Raw genomic sequence first — 22,811 nt, 5'->3', positions numbered from 1 at the left:
AAAAATAAAATAATAACCCCACTTATTGTATCTATGTGTTGAAAAAGAAATATTCCTATGGGCTGGAGAATAGGTTAGGGTTTTTCCTTCTTTTTTTTTTTGCTTCATGCTTCCCATGAAAACAATTAGAGGGGGTTTTTCTGCAATTTCTTTTCTCTCTTCTTCTGCAAAAAAAAAGGCAAGTTTGGGGTTTTGGCTCAGCTGAAAATTGAGTTTGGGGAATTTGTTTTGGGAGAGAAGATGGTTGTTGTGTTGTTGGAGGCTGAAGGAAGTTTCTTCTTCAAGGATTCCTTCTATAACACTGGGAGGAGGTTGGTTACCTTCTATTTCCTTGGTTGTGTTTTTAGATTTGATTACTATGTCTCTTCTTGTGTCTGGAATGTTTAAAAAATATGAGTAGAAGAGGATTTATTTGGCTAATGTTTTTATTGTTGTTGAAATCCCTGCTGTGAAAATGGAGAGATTTAGAGTTCAAATGAATGGTGGTACATAATATTGGCTTTCTTTGCTGAATACTTATCTGGGAATCTTGTTTATGAAAATTATTGTGATTATTACTTGTCTTCTCTTAAACCTGGAGCTCTACTTGTTAAATTGTTTGAGATTGTGGTTTGAAAACCTTATTAAATCTGATCTTGTGCACTGTTATCATATGCTATTTAAATTTTGATTGGACATGGCTGTGAACCAGCACCCACATTTTGAGGGGGGTGTTGGCTTGTTATGCTGCCTCCTCTGCTTATTTTATTTGTTGTTGTGTTTAACCTCTATCACCCTCTTTTATTTCTTTTTTTCTGTCATTGTTTCTACCCATGATGTGGGCTAGCTGTGTAAACCACCCACATCATGGACTTGGGGCACAACTCACGCCATCCATGTCGTGGTGGTAGCTTGAACCACCCACAACATGATGGTGTGATAGAACCACCCATGTAGTGGTGGGTGCAAGGCACCACCCATGGCATGGTGGGGGTGCACCAGCACCACGACACAAGTGTCGTGGCCCTCCTCCTCTGCATGGTATGGTTGCAGGGTATCACCCATTGAGGGATGCCTCGCTGGCATAAAAGAATATACCTCTTCCCAATTAAATGAATGCTAAAGAATTGCTTGCTTGGGGGTATAGAATATTTGAACACCCATTCGATGGGTTATTACCACTACCGCCCCAAGTTTTATATGTGTATTTTGCATGAGTAGAATTGAACAAGGTAATGGTGTATGGTGTATTAGCAAATAAAATGTATGTTTGATTATTTCGGATGTTGTTATATTTATTTGATGATTCAGATCAACCAATGTGTATGAGTTTAGATTGTGTATGCAGCACATGATTGTGTTTGGATCTTCTCTTCTTTCACTTGAACCAGTCAATGGTTTATATGGATCTTTTTCTTATGGTTAGTAAGATTATGTTGATGACAATAGTAGATTTTGAGATTGTTTACATTTTATCTATTTGTGAATTCATTTTTTGTTTGGCTTTTAGTCTTTATGTCATTTTGTGGACTCTATCTATGTCTTGGGGGGGAGCCCGTGAGTTATAGTGAGGGCTAAGTGTGACATGTTCGCTGTCCAAACTTGTTTTCTTGTTATTCATTGTGGTAGTCATATTGGAAAGTGTCTTGATGTATTTGGTTTCCAAAGGCTGCTTGTTTGAATTGTATTTTAAATAAGGTTTAAATCATTTCAGTGTCATGGTTGATTGTGAGTTCATTTGGTTATTCAAAAAATTCCCTTATGATGATTTCTCCATGAGGATGGCTTGGTTATGCTGCTGATTTTATGACAGCAAGTGTGAAGATCTTGTAGGGTTATCTTGTACTAGGTCGCAATAGTAATACAACTTGGTTTATGCTTCCTTTTTATCAAGAGGCTTGTCTCTTTTCTTGAATATTGACGTTTGGTCATTTTGAGTATGTATCTATGAATGGTTTGGTAGTTTTTGTTGTTGTGATTCAGATTTACTTATTGAATTTAGAGCCTCTTGTAGTATTTCTTATGGGTCCATGTAAAGGGATTGGGATCTTTTACGACACCTGGGGGTCATGATATATGGATTATCATGAGGTTTCTTGTAAGGATGCATGAAATCTAGACCTCTTGGGCATAGGGGAGTTTACCATATTATAATCAACTGATAACTAATTAATGAATGGGTATGGGTAGTTAGACAATAAAAAAAAGATAATAAAATTTATAGTGCCTCATGACTCAGTCCTAGGGAGGATGGTTTAAGCTGGTCATGAGAAAACTATGGAGATGGTATGCCAATCTCCCTTGGTCTCTTAAAGGTTAAGATGGCTCCGCATGCCCATAGGCTAGTGCCTTGTTCTTGGTTTGGCCTGTGATGACACTCCCTTGTACATGTGTTCCTCTTATGTTTTTACTTTTTCATTTTGTATTGATGTTGTGTCGGCCTCTGGAATTTCTTGATCATTGTTTTCTTTGGTTTATGGTTGTGTGTGATAGTCTCTTGGTGATAATCCCTTGGTAAAAGAATCAACCTAGGTTTAGTGTGTGAGTTGGTATCTAACATCATCTCCTAGCTCGAGGGGTAGTTCCTTGTGGGTTCCACATTGGTCAGGTGGTTGGAGATTTTTTCCATTTGGGTTTTTCCCTCCTTGTTGGTGTACTTCTTCATGCGTGGACTTGGACCCTCCATTGTGATGCCCATGGACTCTGGATGTATTGGAACTTTCATGATCACTGAGATGTTCTTATTATGTAATAGAAGCATTTATTGTGTATTCATGTCTACACTAGGGACTAAAACTTATGGTGGATTCTTTGTAAGGCATCATTATATAAGATTGGAAATGTGATCATGATTATGTATGTATTGTTCAAGTATGTGAAAAGCATTGTAAACATGACGCAGAACTTAAACCCTTATAATGTAAATTGTCATGCTTATGTTGTAATGAGATTAGTAGTTAGATTAGCAAGAAAGCATTATGTGATATCTATGTGTTAAGTAATAATGGTACGAATATGAACATGTGATAAAAAGAAGGTTGCCTTAGTTTACTTTTATTATGTCATTGTTAACAATGGGAAGAACTAGTGAATAGAAGATGTAATTTTATGTAATTATTAATGCAACATAGTTAGATGGTAGATTCTTGTTTGAGACACTTAGACTTGATTAATGACAACTAAACAAAACATCTCATTAAGCTATCAATGAAAAAGCATGAAAATGGGAGACTCAATGGTGACATTAGTTAGCATCATAAATTCTAAATCAGCCATAAGGATGAAAAACAAAATGAAGCTTAGAGGATTAACATCATTAAGAACATGTATGGATATGTATGCATTAATAAGATGGCTGCAATCAAACAACTAATGCTTAGACAATGTCAACATGCGTATAGAAGCATAAGTAAGCTAGCATGTATGTTTTCTTATGATAGCACTAAATAGTATGTCATATAAATAATTCATTGTGTGTGTCGGAAGCAATAGAAACAATATCATCATGGTGGTAGTAGTTCATACTTATCATGTTAAGGTGTAAGCGTGAGAGGTCAGTGGTTATGCATTGAGTTATTTGCAAGATTGAGATTAAATGATATCATGATTTAGATGGTCATGGAACTTAAGACCTCGTATTGTGAGATAGATCATCAAGTTAAATGCATTATACTCATAGGTGGGAATGATCATATCAAAACTAAGGATAGGTATCCATTAGTAGTATGCATATGATAGTAGTTTCTTATTTAATGTCATACACTAGAAAGTATATGGGTATTCATGTATTAGATAAGTCAAGGCACGTTGGAAGCATTATGTATATGTGAATGTAGGCTTGTAGAAATGTATGGTTTGGTTCCTAGAGTAAGATAGTGTCAAAAGGAGTTTATCTCATATTTTATTATGTAGTTGTTAAGAATTTTTGGATGATAGAATGCATTATGGAATTAGAGGGCAGCATATGTAGCATACCCTTGTGTGGAGAATTTATGGTAGATAAATCATTAGGTGTATATAAGTATGGTCATCATAGTTGTAAATCTAATGTGTGGACTAAGAATCGTAGAGTTAATAATGAGCAAAGTGGTGACACCAATATGCCCTAGGGAACTAATGAGATAATGCAAAAATTGTTCCTCTTGCGTTATGAACTAAGCTCGATAATCAATAGTTAACACCCAACACTAACAGTGAACTAGTTGAACCAACTCTTGTACACATTGCCTAATTTGGTAATGGAAACTTAACATAGTAAACAAAAAAAAATTATCCCACTCTTTTAGGTTAGTTGTTGTAAGTTTCCCTAGGGTTTGTTGGCGGGTGCTACATTCCTTCGCATTCACCTTAGATCTCTAAAGAAATGAAACTAGATTGATATATGTTTAGTCTTAGAATGCAACATCGGATTCTTAGAATTAATGATAGCACTTCAATTATCACAATATATAGCAGTAGGCACATCATAAACAACTTTGATATCCTTCAACATCTTCTTCATCCAAACCACCTTAGTACAATTGCTAGTAGCTGCAATGTATTCAGTTTATGTAGTAGACAAAGAAATGGCATTTTGCTTCTTGCTCATCCATGAAACCAATCTCTTTCCCAAGAAAAATGCACCACCACTAGTACTCTTTATGTCATCGACATCACCTGCCTAATCAGCATCTATAAAAGCACTCAAGGTAAAGTCATCATCTTTAGGATACCATAAACCAAAATCACTTATCCCTCTCAAATATCTAAAAATTATTTTAACAACAACAACATGGTATTCCTTAGGATCAGCTTGAAATCTAGCAACAAGACAAACAACATTCATAATATCTGGTCTAGTCTGAGTTAAATACAACAATCCACCAGTCATAGATCTGTATCTAGTCTGATTTGCTTTCGGAGAATTATCATCCTTTTTTAACTTACATCTGGTCACCATAGGAGTACCAACTGGCTTTGCATCATCCAAACCAAACTTCTTCAACAATTCCTTTACATACTTAGATTGAGAAATAAAAATACCTTTATTCAATTGAGTAATTTGTAATCCCAAAAAAAAATTCATCTCACCAATCATAGACATCTCAAACTTATTTTGCATATCATTAGCAAACTTCTTGCACAAACCATCATTTCCACCAGAAATAATGTCATCAAGAAATACCTCAACAATCAAGATGTTATCATGACCAATCTTGAAGTACAAATTATTTTCAGCAGCACCTTTATTGAATTCAAGCTTCATCAAATACCTGTCCAATATAGCATACCAAGCTCTAGGGGCTTGATTGAGTCCATACATTGATTTCTTCAATCTGCAAACCATATCTTTTTGATCTGTCAACTGAAATCCATTCGGTTGCTCAATATAACCTTCTTCTTCTAGCTCGCCATTTAGAAAGGCTGACTGGACATCGATCTAATAAACTTTAAAATCTTTGTAAGCAACACAAGCAAGAAATAATCTAACAACTTTAATTCTATCTACTAGAGCAAAAGTCTCCTCAAATTCAATACCTTTCATCTAAGAATATCCTTTACAAACAAGTCTAGCTTTATTCCTAACAACCTCACCTTGTTCATTCAATTTATTTTGGAAGAGCCATTTAGTTCCAATTACATTCTTATCCTTAGGTCTAGGAACAAGAATCCATGTATTGTTCTTTTCAATCTGATTCAATTCTTCTTCCATTGCTCTAACCCAATTTTCATCCTTACAGGCTTCATCAACATCCTTAGGTTCAATCTTAGAAATCAAGAAATACTCTTCAACAATTCTTCTTCTAGTCATCACACCTCTATTCTTATCACCTATGATCTGATTCTTTAAATGATTCAATCTTACATACCTGGGATTCTTATGATTTTCTTGATTACCGGACTCTTGAGCTCTTTCTTCTGTACTAGCACTTGTACCTTCTCATTCATTCATAGGCTTTTTTGAACAGTCTGCACTTGATTCTGGGTCTGCACTTTCTTTTCTTTATCTATACTAACATCCTGATCATCTGAATCATATCCAGAGCATTTGGGATGATACTCATTTCCTTCATCAACTTTCACATTAGCACTTTCAACTATCTTTCTCAATCTCTTATTATAACACCGATAAGATTTTCTCTTAGTATAATAACCAAGAAATATTCCTTCATCACATCTAGCATTAAACTTCCCTAGATCTTCATCCCTTCTTATATAGTATTTACTACCAAAAATTCTGAAATACCTAACTGTAGGAGCATGACCAAACCATAACTCATAAGGAGTCTTACTGATATCACCTTTAATATGCATTTGGTTCAAAGTGTACACTGTAGTACTCACATCTTCTCCCCAATAAATATGTGGAATATTTCCTTAATCATCATGGTTCTAGAAACTTCTTCAATTGTCTTGTTCTTCCTCTCTACAATATGGTTTTGTTGAGGGGTCCGTGGAGCAGATAATTGTCTCTTCACCCCATGCTCTTCACAAAAAGAATTGAACTCACTGGAAGTAAATTCACCACATCTATCAAATCTTAGACACTTCATCTTCATACCTATCTTTGTATCAACCATAGCTTTGAAAATTTTGAACTTCTACAATGCTTCATAATTCCCCCTTAAGAAAGTCACCCACATGATCCTTGAATAGTCATCAATTAGCAGCATGAAATACCTGTCACCCTACAAGCTTCTCTCCCTAGGAGGACCAAACAAATCAGTATGCACAAGATCCAACAATTCATTAGAAGTATATTGTTTTCTTTTGAAAGAAACTCTTGTCAACTTCCCTAACTGACATTCCTTACATGCCAAATTAGTAGGCTTTATCAACTTAGGCAGATCTCTCACATCTTGGGTATAACTTATGATGTGGGAGCATCCTCGGTTCTGTTAGTCCACTCGTATTTTTTCCCCTTTTTAATTTCAATTCGCGGGTTGCCTTTTGTGCCTTTGCTTCCATCGGGTCATTTGTTCTCCTCGTACTTGAACCATTGAACTCTTTTGTCAAAAGGTTCATATGGTTCAAGGTTCAAAGCACGATTTGAAAGAAAGTTGTTTTGGTCTTTGTCACCATGTGAACAAGCGCGTTTTTTTGTTTTTGGTCATTGAAGTTTTGAACCCGTTGAACCAAATTTCAAAGGTTCAAGGTTCACGGTTCAAAATGCCTTTTAGTAAGTCACGGTAATGTATTGTTATATGACAAGCATGAGTCTTTTTATGTTGAGTTGATTTGTGGTCTTGAACCTTGAACCAAATTTCAAGCGGTTCAAAAGGTTCAAGGTTCACTTTAAATAGTCCTTTTCTTTTGCCATTCGTTCCCGATGTTGTTTATGTGCCGCCCATTACTGTTATATTTCTTAAGTGAACTTGAACCATTGAACCTTTTGTTCAAGTGGTTCAAGGTTCATAAGTTCATTTCAAACTAACCTGAAAGCTCTTTGGTGGAAATAAAAGCGGCGCGACAAGAAGGAATATTCCCTTATTCGGCTTTTTGAAATTATAAATGTAGAAAGTAATCATGCAAATATCAAATTGCCTATGCGGAAGTGATGGATAATTAAGAAGGTGTCAGGTTTGTCATTTCACCATTACTTCGCATGCTTGGGTAAATCATGATGAAGCTTGTGTGGCCCTATAGATATTTTCCCGTTTGATTAAAGGAAAAATGTATGAGTTTATTTCCATATTTAGGAAGGTCGCAGTTGCCATACTTCAATAAATTGGAGGCACCAAAGGTAAAACCAACTCTGTTCTCTAGAAGAATTTCCAGTTTTCATGGTGTTATCAGGTAAGTTCAATTGTTTTCTCCTATGTTGTGTTTCTTTGTGTACTGAAGTTTTATCAGTATAGAAAAAGGGGAAATCTGAAAATTGTTGGGGTAGCATACTGTATTGTTGTTAAAATTTCTTGGTTAAGGGAATAGATAGTTAAAATGAGGCCAGTGCTGCCAAAGCTTGACTGAACCTCATGTTTAGTGAGTATCTTGCCGGAAATGGAAGACACCTCCTTAGTTCATGTAGATTTGGGGGATTTCCTTGAAAGGACTAAGAACCCTCAGGCTGGTTCATTAATGGAGAAGATAGTTAAGACTGGTCTTGTGGAAGCTGTTGCATTCTCGCTCATCGCGTCATGTCTAGATTTAGTGTTGGCTTGCATGAACAGATATGACTCTGAGAATAGGTGCATCAAAACTAGTGATGGTGAGGTGTTAGTCAGTATTAATAGGGAAACAGTGATGGCGATAATGGGTATTACGTATAAAGAGGAGTATGAGGATTGGACCATTGGAAATTCATACACCTATTTCTCTGAGAAGAAGAACAAATACAAAAGTGTAATTGCAATAAATTGGTTGTTGAGGGTTCAGAAAGGAGGATCACAACTACCCAAACCCCTAACCAGAGAACACCTCATCACAGAGGTGCAGGACATTGTTGTGCTTTTGAACAGAGTAAAGGGGAATTCACATTTCTTCTAATGGGAAGACTATATGTAATTTTTCATCCAAGTGGTTCTATCTGGTGACAAATTTATGGATTGGTCTCAGGTAATTGTGGAGAGGCTTCATGAAGGATTAAGCAATTTTGTGGGGATGACTGGGTTTTAGATGTCTTCTTACCTGTTTTATATTTTAGCTTGTATAAGAGAATGACCTGGATTACCCAATGAACCCTGGATTGATGGAATGAGGGTTCACAATTATTACCCTTTGTTACAAGAACAAAGACATGTTGAACACATTGACAGATGGAATGGAGTCTTTGTGGGAAGGCTGGCCTTTGAACTTCAAGGTGATACAAACAAGATAATGTCCATTGAGGCTATGGAATTTGTGAGTATATATGGGAGTTTCTTTATCCAATTTCCATAGTTTACTTACATACGGGTAGGTGGTTTTAAAGGCCAACCATTCAAATTACCCAGGTACACCTTTGATAGCTACATGCTTATAGAAGTGAGCAGGCAATTGGCTTATATGGATAAAAGATTAGGGGAAAAGGGTGAATTCGGGATGGTATTTCCCATTGAACTTGGGTATTATAGTTGCAAATCAGCATCAAATTCCTTGAATCTGGAACTAGAGTTCAAAAGGATGAACCTGCAACCATATGTGCCTAGGCGAAGATTTGATAGCAAAGGTTATGCAAGGGAGAACCTTAATATATACAGTCATTTCTGCCATGAACCTCAAATAGAAGATTATTGGGAAAATTGCAAGGATGAGAATGAAGTAAGAAAGAGGTTGTGGTCAAGATTCACTTTACGGCAAATAGCTATCTTGAGGCTCCAATTAATACATCAGATGTATTGGAAGATACAGAGGAAGACGTCTTGGATCCTGAGTTTGGTACTGAGATTGAAGGGAAACCATTTCCAGAAATTGACTGGAACAAAAAAGAAGATGATAGCATCCAAACAAGGACCTTCAATGTGGTTCACACATCGTGGTTCAATCTCCTGTTTCTGCCACTAATGAAATTGTTGATGTTGCAGGTGTCTTAAAGCCTGTTGTAGAGAAAATACCACCAAGAAGGTCAGGAAGGTCACCATCTGGTCTTACAGCTACTCGAGTAACTCGGTCAAGAAGCATAAAGAAGGGTAGGGAGCCTGTCCTGCAACAGGTTAGGGTGGACTTAGATCCTAGTGAAGAGCCTGAGCAAACAATGAACTCACAGGATCAAAGTGAGCCCAGGATGCAAGAAATGGATACAAATGAAGAAGTGGAAAATCAACATGATCCCATGAATACTCTGGTAATCGTTGTCTCCCCAGATGCATAGATCACCCCACCACCTAAAGGACCTACCAATGCACCAAGATGGCTGGAAGCCGCCATTGGAAAGAAGAGGAGTGTGGTGACGGTCACCATTCCACTAGAGGACATGGTTAGTAAATACTTGGGAAAAGAATTAAATCCCAAAAAGCTTAAAACACAAGCAATGCTTGATGTGGATGACATAGCAGGACACTAGATAGTTGAAGTGGCCAAACCCATTCATGGGAGAGATGCAGATAAGGCCACAAAGGAAGATTTTACTATGGACAAAATAGATTTGGGGGTTGCATCAAGGGTCCTAGATGTAAGACATCTGGAATCCTCTACAAAGAGGATAATCTCAAGGACTTGGAAAGATGAAAAAGACAAGAGATAAATAAAGCAAATGGTCACACAGATGGCAGAATACATCAACACTATTCACAATCCAAATACTCAACCATTGTCGCAGATACCAGTGTCATTTGACCCTAAGTCTCTAGCAAACCAGAAGATGCTTGATCAAGTTCAAAGGAACAGGGTAGTGACGGAGATGTTTAACAAATGGCTAGACCTGATAATATAACAAGGATCAAAATATATTATTAATCTGGTTAAGGTTTATAAGGATGCAAAAACCATGAGTAAAGAGCTCGAGCTGGAGATGGACGTCTGGGAAAAGGAAAGGATTAAGTGGGTAGCGGTTCTCACACAAATGAATGATGTCCAAAAGTATGGAGTGATGAAGTTCCTAGCTGAGAAACCGGTGGAGAATCTAGATGATAATGTGCTATCGTGTCAAAGAAAAACATGGAATGGCGCAATTCAATCATCAGGTAGGGCCATGAAGAGTCCACCAAGCTACTCAGGGGACTGACTGACTTGATTGACACTATACAGAAGGACCTTAAATGTATTGATATCCAACTCATGAAGGAGGAAGCCAAGGTGATTGAGGAAGTTGTAGACATGATTAAGGTCTTTCAAGACAGAGTCCATTCCATTCAGACAACAAAATCTTTGACTACCGATGACTTTTCAAAGGTAGCAAGGATTCAATCAATTCTTATTGTCTATTCGGATCACTTAGAGGTTCATAAAGTGAAGGTCACGTAGGTGAATATGGACAAAGAAGTGTGGAAGCAGAGGATCATACACATTGGCCTGCCCTATTTCCAAGTTATCCTGAACTTTTCAGCAACACACCTAGAATGGCCTGGATCCACGATAAAGCAAGACAAGCCCATAACTTCCTTAGTTGCAGTGGATGCTTAGTTGTTCTACAATGAAATGTCGGCCTTTCAATGGCTATTAGTTTAGTTCTCTTTTATGTTATTTTAACGATTTCTTTCACCGAAGTGAAAGTAAATGTTATTTGTTAATCATGTAAAAACTATGGCCTAGTGGCTATTTAAGCTGAAAAGCTTGCCTTTGAAGGGTTTCTGAAACTGTGATTTTGGAAACAATAGAAAAAAAATTTATACGAATTATGGGAATGATACAATGGCTGACTATTAATGGAATGTTGTGTTATCTTTGAATGTGTGCATTCTGGGATTCATAATCTTTCTTAGGGTGTTATGTGGGCATGATATAATCTGGTAATCAGTCATCTTTGCATTTGTCCTCAGTTCATATTTATTATAAGTTGTTGGACAACCCATATGGTGTTGATCTGCTTGATCCCCCTTGCCCTGTGAGGCATGAGAGATTCTCAATTGAGCTATTAGTTTCTCTTGTTGAGTCCCCATTTTGTTTTGAATGTATGCAGCAAATATGTTATAAATCAGAGTCTGTGAACTCCCCTTTTAACATTCTTTCAGAAAAATTTAGGCGTTTATTTGTGTTGATGGATAAATGTTGAAGCCTTTTCAATACTATCTGGTTAAAAGTGTTACTATATCAATTGTACAATTAATTCATTGTAAATCATACGAGGAGCTACCCTCTAATACAGAGGTTGAATTTTCATTAATTCTTCCAACTGTTGGTATATTTGTTTCTTTCTAAAGGGTAAATTGGAGTCATATTTTGCTAGAGAAGATAATAGTTAAAATTTCAATAAGGAGACAAATCTGTTCACCAACAGGTTCAAGGCAATCTTGCATCAACCAAAAACATTTTCTTTATGTTTTTCTTTCTGCTTGCACTATCAGCTTTTCTTTCTGTGTGTCCCAATTTTGGCTCACTAGATCCTGTGGAGTTGGATTCTACTTGAAGACTTGATCACCTTTCTTATTTCCAGATTGCATCGCATTTGGATCATTTTCTGGTAAGATATCGCTATCAGTTTCCTTGATAGTTTCCTGTTACCAGTTGACAGTTTCTTGTTACCGATTGTCTAGACCTATTTTAGTGATCTATCAGAACCCCTTCTGAATCTTGTGGAGCCTTAGGCATTGATTCCAATGTTCCTTGGTGTGTGGCCGACTTTACCTATGATCTATGTTTCATCCTTTGGATTTTTTGAAGGAATTTCTTGGCGGAGGCCAACCTTGTTAATTTTACATGTTAGGTCTTGTTCTTCAGGTTTTGATTCCGTTTTGGGCCAACTAGATCCTTTGGATCATATATATAATTGTACTTGAGCATTAGAATGTAATGAATCAAAGAATCAAGTAGCTAGACTATGCATAGAAGATAGATCTTAAGATTCAAGGTCCCAATTGTGAACTATTTTGTATGTTCTACCAGGCCTGTGAGCCGGTTATGTTGTAATTAGGTTGTTACTGGTTGGTTGTAATCAATTTTCATGAAATAAAATAATCTGTTTTGCATTGCCTCCATCATATCTTTGTGTTTCTATTATGTTTACTCTTTCCAACCGGTCCAGATTGATCTCTTTGAGGTCCCTCCTCATCGGTGACTGCTTCAAGTGGTATCAGAGCGAAGTTTCATTCTGGAGGTTGCGTGTCCTAAAAATTTTGTTGTAGGGTGGCGGATTGCAGATCTGACCTGCAACTATCGAGGAATGGCATGAATGATGGTGTGAATAGGAGATAGGAATGGTGGAGCATGTGGGAATGCAAAACCTGATGTGATGGAGATGTTGCGAGGTATAGCAGCCTGGTTGGAAGCTATGGAGACAACTTATAGAAGAGGCCAACAAATTGAAGATGTAATTGAAGATGAAGGAGAAGAAGCCTTGGTAGATCAAGCAAACCTACCAACAGTTGATCTGGATGAGGAAATGTTTTTGAGAGTTTTGAGTAGGGCGAATACTAAAACTCATTTTTCCCCACCGAAATATAATGGGAAGTTAGATTCCTATGAATTGATGGATTGGATCTCGGAGATGAAGAAATATTTTGATTTTGAAAACACTGCAGAAGAGAGGAAGGTGAAATATACCTGTACCTAGTTGAAAGGTCATGCATCTCTTTAGTGGGAGCATTTACAATTTGATAGACAAAGAAGGGGAAAAGAGAAGATTAATACATGGGATCGGATGATTGCTAAGTTGAAGTTAAATTTTATGCCAGCTGATTTCAAGTGAATCTATTCAGAAGTTGCAAAATTTGAGATGGAGGGAATCTAGTGTAAAGGAATACACTGAAGCATTTTACAAGTTGAATATCAAATCCGAACATGTTGATGATGAAGTTGAATAAGTTGCAAGATATTTTAATGGATTGTAGATGTCTATACAAAATGAAATCAATTTGATCGAATTGGAGAGTGTTGAAGAGGCTTACAAGTATGCCCTAAAGGTAGAAGATAAGTTAAACAAAACACATGAGTAGAGGAAGAGAGGAAGAGGTGGAAGGTTTAGCGAATGAAGATTTCAAGGAGGAAGAGGATATATCGGAGGTAGAGGAACCTATATAGATCCGAACAAGGACAAGGAAGTGAACAAAGAAGGTACTTCATACCGGAAGGATGATAGAAATTTCTACTAGAGGAGAGAACCAGATGGTTATCAGGATGAGAATTTTGGAAGATAAGACAAGAGAACATTTAAAGGAAATTTCTATAAGTGTGGGGGAGAAGGACATCATTCTTTCAAATGTAAGAAGACAGAAAATAATATAAGAGCAACAGTGGTGAAAGAGAACCCCACCGGATCAAACAATAAACCGAAAGATGGAGAACTATTGATGATGAAGAGAAATTTATGTCATACCGGAGGAGATGAAGAGCCCTTGCAGAGGAATAATTTGTTCAAGATTAGATGTAAAGTATCTGGTAAGTGTTATAAAGTTGTTATTGATAGTGGTAGTTCAGACAATCTTGTTTTAGAAGAGATGGTGAATAAGTTGAATTTGGAGAGATTTAAAAACCCTAAGCCTTATCAGATAGCATGGATTCAGGATGAACATAAGTTGTTAGTAAGTGAGCAATGTTTGGTGAAATTAAAAATTGGGAATTATCATGATGAAGTCTTACGTGATATTATGCCTATAAATATTTGTCATCTTTTGTTGGGTAGACCTTGCAAGTTTGATAGACAAGTAGTACATGATGGGAGGGAGAATACATACACTACTGTGGCCAATGGGATGAAGCAAACCTTGTTGCCTTTGGAGGAACCTTTGAAGAATGAAGTTTGTACGAATGCTAGAATATGTTTGGTAGATGGAAGGTGATGTAGAGCTCTACCCACACACCTAAGGATAAGCCCAAACAAGGTTAGACTTCTGACCCCTTAAATGATCACAAGGGTCCTACAAGGAAGGACTCCACACCTTGGGTGAATCTACTCACAAATTCATTAGGCTTGGTCCTACTCAAGATGAGTAGATGCCTCAATACCTACCATACACCATCCCATGACATTGTGCTCCTAAGGGATTTGGAATTGGTTCATTTATGGCCATTAGAGACTGGTCCAAGCATTGGTTTTTGGATTAGACTCCAATTCCTTATACCTGCTTTAGAAACCTACCCCCTAGTCTAGTATCCCTATTTGGCGATACAATTGACCTTAACTCCAAAATGTTCCACACACTCATAAAAAAAAAAACCATTTGAGATACCCTTTTGGTAATTACACTTATCCCAATAATGGTTTTCCCAAGTCTACGCCTTCAGGGTCTGAACCCTTTTGAGACCAAGAGACCTAATTAGGGCAGTTAGGCCTATTTTACAAAGCAACTACCAGTTCTTGGTCCAATCAAGAAAATAAACTTGATGAGAATGTTCCAGATGGTGAGTACCCTCTTATTATAGAGTTACATGCTTGGAATCCATCGCTATAATGTTTTGTGATGATTGTCCTAAATTTGTCTAAGGTAGTCACATAGAGATGCCTACCTAGTTTTTCTTCTTTCTCCTCATAGCCAAGTCTTCCCAGAAAAAACCCATGAAAAAATTAATTTAAATTGACCAATATTTCACTCCACCAAATTAATTAACTACTAGAGGAAGGAGATGCAAGATATGGCCATTTCCAAATAAAACCCTAGCCAAACCCTTACTTTCTGGGTTACAGTTAGAAAAATGGAGGGTTCTCACTACACAGGCACAATCAAAGTCTCAGACCACAACAAAATCAAGGATATTTCATTCCTCCATCTAATCCATGAATTGTGTGACTCAATTCAATCCGTACAACCATGTACAATCACTGCAAACTCATAATTTATGGGAAAACTTCAATATTTCAGTGTTTTATTGCTTCACAACATCAGCAACCTTGGGAATCATGTCCACGAGGTTTATAAAACTCTCCAATTGTTTCCAACCAAAAATTGGAGGAGGTTGGAGCCATTGAAAGGCTTCCCCAACCGCATTTTGAAAAGTTGCACTTTTGCACTCAAAAGTTGCAATTTTGCACAAAATGTTGTCAAACTTTCTAAGGTGGGGATCCACACACTTGGATCAACCAAACACCCCTAAAATATGTCAAAACCATATAAAACACAAAACTAAACCTTCTACTACCCCTTATTGACCACATTGTCCCAATTGGCTTATCAAATTGCCTAATTGGTGACATGGGTTTACATGGTGGGGTTTATTGAATACATGAAACAAACTTGCATAGACACAAGACACACTAAGACAACTATTAGGGTCCTAATCTTCATCCTCAGAGCCATGAATTTATTGTTGATGAGGTGCACCTACACCATACTCCCCAGAAGAAGAGATCTCAAGCCCACTTGAGATCAGAGTTTGTAAGTCTGCACCATGGTTGGAAATTTGTTTATCTATCATCCAAACTACCTCAGAGTCTAGTTTGTCCTACCAAGCCACTAAGTACTCAATGTACTCCTTGTTCCTTGTCTTCTTTTTGATTCTAGTGTCTAACACTTTTCTCAACTTAGGTGATTCATGCCTTGGAATTTCATTGTCTGATGCAACTTGCATTGGTTCCTCCACTTCATTGTCACTACCTTTGAAAAGTGTAAGGTCACACACATTAAAAATGGGTGATAATCCAAGATTAGGAGGAAGTTGGATTTCATAGGCATTTTGTCCATATTTCTTCAAAATCTGACATGGTGCAATCTTCCTCTGCATGAGTTTTGTGTTCTTACCCTTTGGGAGTCTCTCCTTCTTCAAATGTACACATACCAAATCCCCAACACTAAACTACACATCCCTCTTTTTCTTGTCAGCATAAGCCTTGTACTTCACTGCAGACTGTTGGAGATGAGACTTCACTTAGTCATGTACCTCCTTGATGACTAATGCAAAAGCTTCACCATCTGCACTAATGGGCTCTTCTTTGGGCAAATCCCTTAACTCCAATACTCCCCTTGGGTGGATGCCATACACAATTTGGAAAGGAGACTTCCCTGTGCTCCTATTTATAGTTTCATTGTATGAGAACTCCGCCTGTGACAATATATTTTCCCATTTTTCTCCATGTTGCCTTGTTAAACACCTTAATAGGTTTCCCAATGACCTATTGACAACTTCAGTTTGCCCATCCATTTGAGGATGGTAGGCTGATGAGAAAGCTAGGTTAGTTCCCAACTTCTTCCAAATGGTCCTCCAAAAGTGACCTATGAACTTCACATCTCTGTCTGAAACAATGTTTAGAGGCAATTCATGTATTTGGGCTATTTCTTTCAAGAATAGGTTTGCAACATATGAGGCATCACAAGAAGTCTTACATGGCAAGAAATGAGCCATTTTACTAAACCTGTCCACCACTACAAAGACATTTTCAAATCCCCTCCATGTCCTAGGAAAACCCAACACAAAATCCATACTTATGCTCTCCCATGGCCTAGAAGGAATGGGTAAGGACTGATACAAACCTACATTAGTGGACTTCCCCTTGGCTTATGACATATGATACATGTTTCCACAAACTTCCTTACATCTGTCTACAACTTAGGCCGGTAGTAGTGCCTCTTCACAAGTTCTAGGTTCTTGTCAAGGCCAAAATGACCTGCCATAGCTCCACAATGCTTCTCCCTAATGATATTTAACCTCATGGAACACTTAGGAATACACAACTATCCTCCTTTGAATAAAAATCCACCTTGTATCAGAAATTCGAAAAACTCGGTATGATACCTCTCACCAAAAGTTTCACATACCTTGTATATCTCTCCAAAGTCTTCATTGGCATCATACATACTCTTCAAGGAATCAATACCAACACTCTCCATCTTGATTTGGTTGGCAGTTAAGACCCTCCTGCTCAAAGCATTTGCAACTTTGTTCTTGACCCCATTCTTGTGTTTGAGGGTGAAGGTGAAGGCTTGTAGGGTCTCTACCCACTTCTTGTGCCGGTGGTTTAGCTTCTCTTGGCTATTTATGAAATTGAGTGCTTGGTTATCACTAAAAACTATGAACTCCTTAGGCAATAAATAGTGCCTCCTCTATTGCCTTCTTGGCTAGAGTCACCTTGGTATCCAAAACCATTTCCCCTACCTCTGAAAGGGCCTCTTCCCCCTCTTTGTTGTCTCCCTTTACCTCTACCATTTTGTTCCTATCTTCTCTTCAACTTCTCCTCCACCTTGAGTACTAATTGAAAGCACTTTTGGACTATCTTCGGGGTGAGGAGATTCAAATATTCTTAGATTGCAAATCTCAACCCATTGAGGTATCTTACCACCTTCTCATCTTCACTCTCTTTCACCTTGGTCCTCACACACAACTTCATGAACTCCTATATATAGGAACTCATGTCCATCTCCTTATGCTTCAAGTTTTGTTGTGTTCTATGCAATTGGGAATTGTAGTCCATTGGGACATAGGCTTCCTTCACCAAATCCATCATCTTCTTCCATGTAGCCACTCTTCTCTTTCCCTCTTTCACCCTCTCATCTTGGATGAAAGTCCACCAAGTTAGTGCAGCCCCTTTCATTTTGGATTGGGTCATCTTCACCCTCTGGTGCTCTGGTATGTCTTCACTTTCAAAAAAGTTGTCCAAGGAGTCTATCCACTCCATCACTATATCAGGCTCCATCTTGCCTGCAAACACTAGTAGATCCATCTTCACATCCATTGTTCTTATTTCCATGGACTTGAGGACACTCATCAGGGGCCTCTAGTCTACAGGAACCTCTAGCTCTTCCTACTTAGGGATCTCCTCTTCATCCCCTTCTTCAACATCTCCAGAGTCTCTCTCTCCCCTCTCCACTCTGTCCTTCAACCGGTCCATTTCATCTCTCAAAGCCTAATTCTTAGCCCTAACTTCTCTTCTCTTTGCCATCTGATTCTTCACCAGGACATTCAACTCAGCATTGGTCATTATTGATGGTACATCTTGGGATCCCTCTTCTTCTGATGTCTTGTCTTCTCCTTCTATCCAAAGAACACTCCTACACTCTAATACCACTTGATTTAGAGCCCTACCCACACACCTAAGGGTAAGCCCAAAAAAGGTTATACTTTTGACCCCTCAAATGATCACAAGGGTCCTACAAGGAAGGACTCCACACCTTGGGTGAATCTACTCACAAATTCACTAGGCTTGGGTCTACTCAAGATGAGTAAATGCCTCAATACCTACAATACACCATCCCATGACATCCTTCTCCTAAGGGATTTAGAATTGGTTCATTTATGGCCATTAGAGACTGGTCCAAGCATTGGTTTTTGGATTAGACTCCAATTCCTTATACCTCCTTTAGAAACCTACCCCCTAGTCTAGTAGCCCTATTTGGCGATACAATTGACCTTACCTCCAAAATTTTCCAGACACTCATACAAAAAAACTACCATTTTAGATACCCTTTTTGGAGTTAGACTTATCCCCAAAATGGGTCGCCCAAGTCTACACCTTCAGGGTCTGAACCCTTTAGAGACCAAAAGACCTAATTAGGGCAATTAGGCCTATTTTACAAAGCAACTACCAATTCTTGAATCCAATTAGGAAAATAAACTTTATGAGAATTTGGGGGATGGTTATTAACCTCTAATTCTAGGGTTGGGAACCTAGAATCCACCGCTATAAATTTTTGTGATGACTATCTTAAATCTATCTAAGGTAATCACATAGAGATGCCTACCTAGTTTTGCTTCTTTCTCCTCAAAGCCAAGTCTTCCTAGAAAAAAACCATGAAAACCTTAATTTAAATTGACCAATATTGCACTCCACCAAAGGAATTAACTTCTAGAGGAATGAGATGCAAGATATGGCCATTTCCAAATAAAACCCTAGTCAAACCCTTACTTTCTGGGTTACAGTCAAAAAAATGGAGGGTTCTCACTGCACAGGAACAATCAAAGTCTCAGACCAGCACCAAATCAAATATAGTTTATTCCTCCATCTACTCCATGAATGGTGTGACTCAATTCAATCCATACAACCACGTACAATCACTGCAAACTCAGAATTTCTGGGAAAACTTTAATATTTCAGTGTTTTATTGCTTCACAACTTCAAACCACAACATCAAGAACCTCAGGAATCATGTCCACAAGTTTTATACAAATATCCAATGGTTTCCAACTGAATTTGGAGGATGTTGGATCTATTGAAAGGCTTCCCTAAACCACATTTTGAAAAGTTGCACTTTTGCACTCAAAAGTTACAATTTTGCACAAAATGTTGTCAAACTTTCTAAGGTGGGGATCCACACACTTGGATCAACAAAACACCCTTAAAAAATGTCAAAAACCTATCAAACACAAAAATTAACCTTCTTCTACCCCTTATTGACCATATTGTCCCAACTGGCTTATCAAATTGCCTAATTGGTGACATGGGTTTACATGGTGGGGTTTATTGAATACATGAAACAAACTTGCATAGACACAAGACACACTAAGACAACTATTATGGTCCTAATATTAATCCTCAGAGCCATGAATTGATTGTTGATGAGGTGCACCTACACCAGAAGGAAATTCCTAGATGGATTGAGACATGAGAATGTGTGTTTTGCCTTAATTCCTAAGAAGACTAGGAAACTGGAACCGACAGGAGAACAACTAGAAGAGATAAAAGATTTGGTGACAGAATATGAACACATCATTTCAGATAATGTACCTAATGGATTGCCACCTATGAGCAATATTAGTCATTGCATGGACTTGACTCCCGAAGCTAGTTTGCCTAACAAAGTTGCACACCGATTGACACCGATAAAGAATGAAGAGTTGAATAGGCAAGTGCAAGAACTATTGAAGAAAGGTTTGATCAGGGAAAGTTTGAGCCCTTGTGCATTACCAGTAGTATTAGCACCTAAGAAGAATGGAGAGTGGAAAATGTGTACTATTTTCAGAGCAATAAACAAGATCACAGTGAAATATCGGTTTCCTTTTCCTAGGATGGATGGCATAATGGACTGCTTAGGTGGAGCAAAATACTTTACAAAGATAGATTTGAAGAGTGGATATCATCAGACCAGGATCAGAGAAGGAGATGAGTGGCAAACAACATTTAAGAAAAATGAAGGACTATATGAATTTTTGGTGATACCTTTTGGGTTAACTAATGCACTGAGTACTTTCATGAGGCTAATGAATGAGGTATTGAAGAAATTATTGGGTAAGTTTGTTATTGTGTATTTGGATGACATTTGGATTTTTAGTAAGACAAAAGAGGAACATTTTTTTGAGTTGAGACAAGTTTTGCAGAGATTGAGAGAACAAAAGTTGTTGATAAACATTAAGAAGTGTACTTTCATAAAGGATGAGCTAGTCTATTTGGGATTTGTGATATCTGAGGATGGTTTGAAGATGGACCCTGAGAAAGTGAAAGCAATTATTGAGTGGCCTACACCAAAAAGCATTGGAGAGGTAAGATCATTTCATGGATTGACTAGTTTTTACCTGAAGTTTATCACAAATTTCAGTTCAGTTTGTAACCCTATGAATGAGACCATGAGAGGAGATTGGAAGGAATTCAAGTGGACCACCGGAGCAAACAAAATTTTTGAGCTGTTGAAGGAGAAAGTGACTAAGAAACTGGTGTTAGCTTTATCGGATTGCAATAAAGTATTTCAAGTAGATTGTGATGCAAGTGGAACAATAATAGGAGCAGTCTTGAGTCAGGAAGGTAGAGTACTAGCTTGTTTCAGTGAGAAATTGAATTATGCCCGAAGGAGATATTCAATGTATGATCATGATTTTTATGTCATGGTTCAAGCATTGAAGAAGTGGAGATATTACTTGTTTCCTAAGGAGTTTGTGTTGTATACAAATCATCAGGATTTGCAGTATTTGAACAGTTAGAGTAAGTTGAATCAAAGACATATGAGATGAGTAGAATTATTACAGAGTTGCACCTTTGTGTTGAAGCATAGAAGTGGAAAATATAACAAAGTTGTTAATTCATTGAGTAGGAGAAGGAATTTTCTGACAGAGATGAGAGTGAAAGTATTAGGATTTGAAGAATTAAAGACCTTGTATGATAATGACCCAAATTTTGTAGAACCTTGGAAAGCATGTAGAGAACTGGTTATGGTAGATAGAAGAAAGTGGTTAAATTACATCATTCAAGATGGGATGTTATTCAGAGGAGTTCAGTTGTGCATACCTAAGAGTTCTATGAGGGAGAATTTGATAAAGGAGAAACACAGTGGAGGTTTAGCTGGATATTTTGGCATTGACAAAATAGTAGCATTGGTGAGTGAGCAGTACTTTTGGCCCCAAATTCATAAGGATGTTAAGAGATATGTGCAAAGTTGTAGAGTTCATCAAGTTGCAAAGGTTAGTAGTCAGAATGTGGGATTGTATAAACCTTTGACAAGACCAGTAAGACCTTGGGAGGATATAAGCATGGATTTTGTACTTGGATTACCAAAAGCACCAAGAGGGAATGATTCTATATTTGTGGTAGTGGATAGATTCTCAAAGATGGCTCATTTCATACCTTGTAAGAAGACATCAGATGCATTACATGTAGTAGAGCTATTTTTCAAGGAAGTAGTGAGATTGCATGGATTGCCTAAGAGAATAGTTTCAGACAAAGACACTAAGTTTGTTGGCTATTTTTTTAGAACACTTTGGAAGAATATGAAGACAGATTTGAAGTTTAGTTCTACATTTCATCCACAGACTGATGGACAGACAGAAGTAGTTAACCAAAGTTTGGGAGATTTATTGAGATGTTTAGTGGGAGATAAAACCAGAAGTTGGGATTTAATCCTTGCACAAGTAGAGTTTGCCTACAACAATTCAATGAATAGGAGTACCAGAAGAACACATTTTGAGATTGTTACCAGAGTGCATCCTAGAGGTATATTATAATTGAGAGATATTAGTAGTGAAGAGCAGAGAAGTTTAGAAGCAGAAGATTTTGCAGATCACATGGCAGGCTTGCATATTCAGGATAAGCAGTATTTGGAGGACATGAACATCAAGTATAAGGAGAAGGAAGATGAGAAGAAGAGACATAAGGAATTTGAATTTTTTGATGAAGTGATGGTATATCTGAGGAAAGAAAGATTCCTGGTTGGAACTTATAACAAGTTGCAGATGGAGAAATTTGGACCTTGCAGGATTTTGAGGAAGTTTAGTTCTGGAAATGCATATGAAGTGGAGTTACCGAATAGTCTGAGTATTTCACCTGTGTTTAACATTGCAGATCTTCATGAGTATTACAAACCAGAATTCAGTGAGGATAGTATTGAAGACTTGGAGAAACAGTTGCCCCAGAAGGAACCAGATCAGATTAAAGACATTTTGGACAGTAGGATTGGGCATAGTACCTAGAGCAGTCAATGTAAGGAGTA

This window comes from Cryptomeria japonica, chromosome 8 (genome assembly GCF_030272615.1).
Source record: "Cryptomeria japonica chromosome 8, Sugi_1.0, whole genome shotgun sequence".
Taxonomy (NCBI): Eukaryota; Viridiplantae; Streptophyta; class Pinopsida; order Cupressales; family Cupressaceae; genus Cryptomeria; species Cryptomeria japonica.
The sequence above is the reverse complement of the archived record's forward strand: the minus strand, read 5'-3'. Positions refer to the sequence as shown.